Source organism: Palaemon carinicauda, chromosome 6 (genome assembly GCF_036898095.1).
Source record: "Palaemon carinicauda isolate YSFRI2023 chromosome 6, ASM3689809v2, whole genome shotgun sequence".
NCBI lineage: Eukaryota > Metazoa > Arthropoda > Malacostraca > Decapoda > Palaemonidae > Palaemon > Palaemon carinicauda.
Genome location: NC_090730.1, coordinates 77,176,559 through 77,186,558, shown reverse-complemented (window position 1 = coordinate 77,186,558; position 10,000 = coordinate 77,176,559).

Below are 10,000 nucleotides of genomic sequence, written 5' to 3'. Positions count from 1 at the left end.
CACTTTTAACTTTAGCAAAAGAATCATTCGTGCTACTTATCATTCTCCTATCTCTTAGCCTCGCGTTTGTCATACTTTCTTTTGCATCATCTAACGAAAAACTATACATACTATAAGTATCTTTTACTCTCAGCAACGTTTCATATGTATTAGCATGTTTATCTTCCACACTCACTTGTGCATTAGTACCCTTGTCAGGGCTGATCTAATTCCCATCCATGCCTACAAATTTTATCCTGTCTTTTTTCCTAACTATAGTATTACAAAGACTTTTTTTTCCTCCCATACTCGACTAAACCTATTAGTTATCTTCTAATACTAATGTTTCACACATACTGGTTCCATACATGTTCATCTTCAGCCATTCTCCTCATATATATCCTGGTACTTCCTTCTGTGCAGGCGAGCCGTTAGGCTGTGACTGAGAGACGGCGTAAATGCAACAAAGTTTATTTTGACAGACAGCAAACTTTTATAACAACAGTTTTGGAGTGAGAAGACCAAAAAAATTCAAACAGATTGATAAGAGTAGATGGAGGTATAGACATATAATCTGTGCGAGGGGAGAGCGATAATGATAATATAAAAAAAAACAGAAATACCGTTAGAGTGTATGAGCATATATGTCACAGGTGTGGTGCATAGCTGCAACCCTTTGAAAAAGACATTCACGTGAAATATGGCTCCCTGTACTGTAGGCGAGTCATCTGCCAGGAAATATTCAGGTTTTAGGCAATCAATGGAGATCCAGTCTTCTTTACTATGCATGTTGAAGAGAATTGGTTTCGGCTTACGAGGAAAACCGTGCATTGCCGAGTGCATATCTGTCATTATATTTTGCTTAGGTGGGGGCTTGTATGTCTGACATCATGGAGTAAATTTCCCCATAATATGATGTGGGAGACTGTTGGAGGAGGTTGCAAACAGGAAAAAATTTGGCAGGACGACTAACGGATCGTTGTATACCATTTCAGCTCCCCAAACATCCAGATGTTTTTAGGAGTGGTCCTTATTCCCAGGATGACTCAGGGAAACTGGGTAAACCAGCTGGAGTCCTTGCAGCATGACATCAAACCTGCATTGAGGATATGGTGAAAGTGTTTAACCATACCGCTGGAAGCAAGGTTGTATGCTGTTATTTGAGGAAGGGTGATACCAAGAAGATTCGCTAATGATGTCTACAATTGAGAGGTGAAAGTGGTACCCCTGTTGGAAGTGATATGCTATGGGATACCAAATCTTGCTATCCATGCTGAGAGTAAGGCATATGTACACAAGGCGGATGTTGCACCTTCCAGGGGAATATCTTCAGGCTAACGAATGGAGCGGTTGATGACGATAAACAGGTAACAGTGTCCTTATGATGTGGGTAGGAGACCTACAACATCGATGCGAATGTGGCAAATCACCGCTCAGGTTGAGGAAAGGTTCCCACTCTTGAATCCATGTGTCAATGTACTTTTGAGCTTTATTATGAAGTACAGGCATGGGCCAAATCCTTACTATCCTTAGTAATGCCATGCCAAATGAACTTTGTCTTCAGTGGCAGTGCACTAGAACAGTGCAAGAAATGTGAAAGGCCATGAATAAAATCAAACATATCTCGGTGTATGGGAGAAGGTATCCATGGTCTAGGTCTAACAGTACTGACATCACAGAGGTGGGTGGTGTTGGAGTCATTGAGAGTGACATCTTCCCAGGGAAGGGATGTGCAGGATGTCCTACATGCTTGGTACTCTGGATCTTTTCGTTGGGTTTCTGCCAAGGCGTTATAGTCCAATGCCAGGTGAATGGAGGCCAATGTGTTTCTTGACAGGGAATCGGCATTGAGATTTATTTTCTCAGGGATGTGCTGAAAGGTGAAATTGAATTCAACCAAGTTGAAGAGGTGTTGGCATTGACGGGCAGATCAGGAGTCGGACAGTCTAGTAAAGGGGTACGCAAGAGGCATGGTGTCCATGCAATTGACAAAAGGTATGCCTTCAGAGAAGTGGTGAAAGTGACGGACAGCGAAGTGCACCACCAACAATTTGTGGTTGAAGGTAAAATAACCGTGTTCCGCATTGGACAGTTTTCCACCGAAGAAGGACAATGCCCGGGGTGAGCTACTGATGACCTGTTCGAGTGCTGCCTCAATAAGGACATTGCTGTCATTGGTGGACAGAAGGAGACAGGCATGTGGCACAGGAAACCTGAGAGGAGCAGTGGTTGATAGGGCATGTTTTACATTGCAGAAGACCGCTTCTTGAAGGCGACCCAAGGAGCGAGATGAGGAGGGGCAACTGTGGCTGTGATGGCCTGCAGGATCCAGTGATAATAGATCAAGCGCAAGAATTCTTGCATTACTTTGACAGTCGTGGGCATGGGGAAGTTCTGAACAGCTTCTAACTTCTCAAGAAGGGGGTGGACTCCTTCAGAAGTGATGTGGTGCCCTAAGAAGGATACTTTGTTGGCACCAAAGGTACATTTGTCATACCGTACTACAAGGCCATTCTGTTGTAGGCAGTCCAGCCTGATTTGTAGATGATGGGGGTGTTCCTCATTGGAGGAAGAGAACAAAAGTATGTTGTCCACTAGCATACACAGAAGGGGATGCCGTCCATGAGACATTGAAAAGTGTCCCAAGCACTACAAAGGTCAAAACAGGATTAATTGAAGGTGTATATACCGAAGGGAGTGGTTATGGCATTCTTTTGGAGGTCATCTTGGTTCATGGGAACCTGATAATACCCCTTTACGAGTCGAGTCGGCGATGTTTGGGAGGGGGTAGTGATCTAGTTCTGTCTGCATGTTCAGGCCCTTGTAATCTCCATATGGATGCAGAGAGCCATCTTTCTTCAGGACACTAAATAAGGGTGAAGACCATGGGCTTGAGCCTTTTTGGAAAAGGCCTATTTCTTCAATTTCGGAGAATGTTTGTTTAGTGACTGCCAAACAATCCGGTGCCAGACGTCTGAATCTGGCAAACACTGGGGCCCAGTTGTCTTGATGTGGTGATGAATACCATTTTTCGTGGGAACCGTGGCTGTTTGATAAAATTATGGGCCGAAAACTTCGTGTTATGATATGAGGAGGTGGGCATAGGCCTCCCTGGGTGTACTGTTGTTGGGATGGAGGTAGGACAGGGAAGGTTGGAGAGGCTTTGAGAAGTAAGAATCTATGGAGACTAACCGCCAGTGAGCTACATCAACCAGGAGGTGGAAGCTTGAGAACAAATCCACACCGAGGATTTGCAATGCGACGTCAGCAACGAGAAACTTCCAAATATAGCTGGTCCTCCTATACAATAATGTGAGGGTTTCATAGCCATGGGTGGGTATCGCAGATCCGTAGGCAGCTACCTGGCTGATGTTGGCAGGTTTAGACAGAATACATCGTGTCCTGGAGAGTATTCCTGACAGAATAGAATGGAAAGCACCTATGTCTACCAAACATCATAACTTTAGCATAACGTAGCATAACTTTTGCCGATGTATGTATGTAAGTGGTTGGAGAGGTCGGTGGTTGAGGCGTAAGCGAGAGGTGGTCTATGTGATTAGTGATTGGATTTTTGAATGCTCTTACAAGTCACAGGAAGGGCGTATGTGTCCTACCGTGTTACTGTCCGCTTCGATCGATGTTGAATTGTTGTTCGCTTCGTCAGGGGTGGAGGTATTAATGGAGGTCTAGAAGGTGGTGAAGTGGCTGTCCATATGGGCATTGACCTTGGTCTTCAGGTCGTTCATGGGAAAATATTGATATTGGGGATGGCAGCATGTAAAGGTTAGGGTAGACGCCGTCAGCGCCAGGATGCATGCGAACAATACTGGTTGGACGGTGATGGCGAGTACTGTTCTTCGAACTTTATGTGGGAGTTCCCTTGTTCACACAGCTAATCAAAGATTTCCAGGAAAGTGTTCTCGGGATCACCGCAAGAACATAATCGGCCTTGGTGTTTGACTGAGACCTGCCCTTTAAGAAAATCTGAACTTCAGCACGCTGGAACCAGGAAAACGCTTCTCCGCTGGTGAAAGGACGGTAGTTTCTGGGGCGTGGCATTGATAGTAGAGTCAGTGTCTCAGGGCAGCCTCATCAAGCAGGAAGGGAAGGCAGTGAAGGGGTAGCTAAACATTCTGGTAGCCATCAATGTGCAGATGAGCTGTTAGGTGCAACTGAGAAACATAGTAATTGCAACCATCTTTACTTCTACAGACAGCAAGCTTTTTTGGTATAGTTTTACAGCATTACAGATTCTGATTTCAAACAGAAAATATATGTTTTCCTGTAGTAAATAACGTGATTTGACTGAATTTGACCTTCATTTCAACCACAAACAAACAGAACAACCAGGTCGACTATCTTTAAGTAGCCGAACTGGTTACTTCTATTACCACCGAAATGAAGGTGAAAAAAGGTTAAATCCTGTTATTCTTCTAAAGGAAAACATATTTTCTGTTGAAATTTTTAAATATAAGGTCTCTTGTTATATATTTTCTTTTAAAATGCTTGAATATAATGAATTGTTCAGTTTCCGTCACTTCACTCTTCAAGAACGTATGTACTGCGAATGCTTACATTAGCAATGATACGCAACGTTACCAATGTTACACTGCCATTCCTAACGTTAGCAATACTACGATAATATTAGCATGTGTATTCCATATACCCTTTACACGATATATAAAATGGTACAAAAGGGTACAGAACCTAACAAACCAACCTAACCTAACCTAGAAGTTCCCAGGTCACAACACCTAGCTGGGAGCAAGCCCCTGGACCCCCTTCCCAGGTCACAACCCCTATCCAAGGTTCTACCTGCAAATATATAAAATAAAAAAAATTAATGACTTACTTTTATGACTGCGACGACGAAACTTGTGGGTCACCGGGGTGTGACTGCGAATCTGTGACAACTTAACTTCTTTGACTTAGTTCAGTACTGCACTTGGAACACTTCAAACGCTATTACATTATGAGATATAAGAAAATTATCAACATTTGAATTCACCGAAATACTTTCAAGTATGGATTACTGCAGAGGTTACAAGTTTTTAAAACTTCCACGTTACTTGAACTAACTTCAACAAAGGTTTCCCCAGAAAAGGGTTTGTTGGAAGGTGGGGGTAGGGAAATATTAAACCCCCTATGCAAAGTTTCCAGAGCAAGTATTTATGTGAAATCCTAGCGTGACAAGGTAATAACAAAATGTATAAAAGTAATATAGCAAGATAGAATGGAGTGTATGATAAATAATATTAAATGGGAATATAAAATAAGGTGATTTTATAAGGTATCGGACAATAAAACGAGTAATACTGGGGTCAAACGTAATATATATACTGTATGAGGGAATTACATAAAAGGGATGGTATAGTTGTACTGGATCAAGTCATATACTTGAATAAAGTGGGTGAAGTTGAATAGTTAAATTTGACAGCTAGAGAAAAAGAAATCCTCTTGGTGGAGGAGGAGCCTATGCGCAGGGAGGAGGGGTTTTTGCGCAGAAGGTTGAAACCTGCTATGTACAAACGAGCAAAAGAGAGCGTCTACAACCGACAAGTAGAATGACAAAAAATAAATGAAAAACACTGCTAATGTTAGCATGTTACGCTAACATTACCAATGTTAGTTTTTGCAGCTCACTATTGCTGTACTTTTCATATGACATAGCCTTTACAATGGCGCCTCCAAAGTTCATCTTCTTATATTGTTTTGTCTTTTCCTCCATTTTTTATACACCCAAGAAGGTAATGCATAGAGAAGAAAAGGCTTATTTTACCACTATATACCGTTTCCCCAGTATGTTTTCCCCACCCAAAACCCCGAGTTCCCATTGGGGGTCCCCATTATCGTTGGATATAAATGTGTATATATATATATATATATATATATATATATATATATATATATATATATATATATATATATATATATATATATATATATATATATATATATATATATATATATATATATATATATATATATATATATATAAATATATATATATATATATATATATATATATATATATATATATATATATATATATATATATATATAAATATATATATACATATAAATATATATATATATATATATATATATATATATATATATATATATATATATATATATATATATATATATATATATATATAGATATTTCTGAAACTCTTCATTTCTGACAGGAACGAGTGTCATTTTCGAAGACAGCGTAGTATTTTCTATAGGAAAAAGTAGTTTACTCACTAGGTTACATTGCCCTGTAATACAGTAAAATATTACCGCTCCTATAACAACTGTTTCAATGAAAGGTCCTACAAATTCAAACGGATCGATACGACCATTTACAGGTAAAAAAAAAAAAAAAATACCGTTACAATGTATGAGCGTGTGTGATACACGTGCAGTACACTTCTGTTTTCGCAACTGGTTGTAGTGCACCCTAACTTCTTCGACACTACCATCTACGTATACTTTACCCAAAACTTAACTCAACCCACTGGAACCAACATCTTACACTTGATATGGGCCTTCAAACTTATCATGAACCTTATTCACATGTATTCTTCCCTTCCTCTCTCATTTTCTTTCCTCTAAACATCTTTATCATTCTCAGACACTCTCAACCTTGTACACTGATACCTCTACATAATTCGTTCCGTGAAGTGCTTCGTATGTTAAAACGATCATATGTTGGAGCGAATATTCCCTTAAGAATGCACTGCAATTTGTTTAATTTGTTCCTCAGCCTAAAACCCATGATAACTCCTTAATAAATTGCTACACATAATTACACATAACATTAATGGAATTGAATAATAGAGAAATATCTAAAAAAGAATAATAATAAAGAAATAATAAATAAAAAGGGGGTTTTTATTGACACTTTACCTTAGAGACAGGCCAGCGCAGGTGTAGGAATTGCTATGCAGGAGGAGACGGAAAATCAGCAAGGAGGTAGAGACGGCGACTGCGATAACGTACCGTAACTTACTCTAACTTACACTACGTGAACTTTAACACCTTAGCTTTTTTTTCATTTTTATATGTTATATTCTTTTTTTAATTTTTTTTCATTTCTATTTTTGATTTGCATTACTTTCACTCGATTCGGTCTTACTTTTCTTTGCTCCACTTTCTTTCTCTTCATTATGATCACTAGACCGTTTCGTAGATTTCTTAAAGAAACTATCAAGAGAAAGTTGCTTGGTATGGCTTTTGAGAATTTTTCTAAAGTGTGTTAAACAAACATCATCGAACTGCGCAACTACATGGCAAACCTGAAGTTTCTGAGGGTGATTCTTATCGATGAAATCAACCACGTGTTGATGATATGCCAACATTTGTTTTATTTCAGCTGAACCTAAGATGTGACCTACCTCCTCGATGTCCTCCGACTCACTCAACTGCGCTTGGAACTCATCATACTGGATGGCTTGCAGCTCCTTGACTTCCTCGGTGGTGAGCTCTTCATGATGCTCATCGACGAAATCGGTGATGTCATCTTCATCAACCTCCAGACCCATGCACTTGCCAAGGGATACAATCTCTTCAACGTCTTCCTCGACGGCAAGCACAGGTTCAGGCTCGCGGCCAAAACCTTCGAAATCTCTGGGAGCAACAGCATGAGGCCAAAGCTTCTTCCAAGCTGAATTCAGTGTCCGACGAGTTACTCCCTCCCAAGCCTGATCTATGATCTTTAAGAAGTGCATGATATTAAAATGGCTCCTCCAAAATTCACGCAAAGTTAAGTTGGTGCTTTGCGTGACATTAAAGCACTGCTTAAATAAGTGTTTGGTGTAGAGCTTCTTGAAATTAGAGATGACTTGCTGGTCCATGGGCTGGAGGATAGGGGTGGTATTCGGTGGAAGATACAACACTCTGATGAATTTGTATTCATCGATGATATCCTCTTCGAGTCCTGGGGGGTGAGCGGGTGCATTATCCAAACAAAGCAAGCACTTCATAGGCAAATTCCTCTCCTGAAGGTACTTCTTGGCAGCAGGGCCGAAAACTAGGTTCACCCATTCCACAAAGATATGCCTAGTGACCCAAGCCTTAGAATTAGAACGCCATAGAACATGCAGCAGGTCTTTATTAATTTTATGTGCTTTAAATGCCCTAGGGTTTTCGGAATGGTAAACTAATAACAGCTTTATTTTGCAGTCCCCGCTGGCGTTGGCACAAAGCGCAAGAGTCAACCGATTCTTCATAGCTTATGTCTAGGCATTTTCTTCTCTTCGGCGGTAATGTATGTTCAACTAGGCATCTTTTTCCAAAACAGACTGGTTTCATCACAGTTGAAAACCTGTTGCTCTACGTAGCCTTCCTCCTCCAAGATCTTTTCGAACTTTTTAACAAAATCATAATTATCAGCCTTGGTGTCCGAACTTGAAGCCTCTCCATGCCGAACAACTGAATGAATTCCGGTCCGTATCCTAAATTTCTCGAATCAACCTCGAGACACCTTGAATTCCTCCGTTGTAGGATCGGTTGAACTCTCCCCCGCGTCACCCCCAGAGCCCGCTGCCTTCAAGTCACAATAGATAGCGCTGGCCTTCTCACAAATGATCATTTCAGTGATCGTATCGCCAACAATCTCCTTGTCCTTTATCCGGATCAACAAAAGGCGTTCCATCTCTTCCAGAGTAGGGCTACGACGTTTAGAAATAATGGTGATCCCCTTTGATGGTTTGACTGCTTTAATGGCTGCCATCTGTTTATGATCGTCGAGATCGTAGACATATTCCGGCCATATTGTTTAGCCAGATCACTAACACGTACACCTCATGTTTTTTTATTATTTCTTGTTTTAGTTCTAATGGAAGCATTGATTTCTTCCTTTTCTCACCACTACTACTTCCTGAACCGAAACTAAGCTTTTTAGGACCCATGATTATACGTAAAATAAAAAATGAAACGTGAGAAAAGGAAGATAAAAAACACTGTTAATAACGGAGCAAATAGAGAACAACCACACGATGCGCACGAGATGAGAGGACTGATCAAGGCGACACTCGATTGGCATCCCTCCGATGTGGTGCCGTCTACCGGCGTAAACAAGAAACTACGATCGACGCTTTGAGAAAATTCTATGCGTATGATCTACGTCGTATGTTGGAGCAAGACTTCGGGTGTCGAGACGCAAATTTTATCGAATTCTAATTCGGATGTTGGAAAATTCGTATTTAAAGACAATCGTATGTAGAGGTTCACTGTATACGCAACATATACTCATCATCCGCAGAATTTAAGGTAATGTTCCTACAGTCCTTTCAGCCAAACCATTCAACCTTGAAATATACGGAGTCGAATACACATGTTCAATGCCCCATTCTCTTAACGTCTGCTCAAACTCCCATCGAACAAACACAGGACCATTATCACTTAAAATTTTTGCACGCTTACACACACACATCGGTAACATCACTTGATTCACCATTCTTGCTACATTATCGCTCTTTATATTCTTGACGGGCACTGCAAATATAAACTTACTCACATGATCTACCATGATAATCCTTCCTATATGTCCCATTGCCGTCACAGGCAACGAAACAGAATCTGTCACAAACCTCTCAAAGAGTTCTTTCATACCTAACTTAGAAACAGGTGGACTTGCATGCACTCTGATACTTCCCTTTCTGACAATCCTCACAAATATTCGCTACACCCCTACAAATTTGACTGAACCCAGTCGTAAAAAATCTCTCTCGCATGCATTCCCGCAATTTATTCTTCCACATATCCCCATACCTGCCATGCACTAACATACACATGCTTACAGCTGCATGCATCGGAAATACAGGAACATATATATATATATATATATATATATATATATATATATATATATATATATATATATATATATATATATATATATATACATATATATATATATATATATATATATATATATATATATATATATATATACATATGTATGTATACATATATATATATATATATTATATATATATATATATATATATATATATATATATATATATAT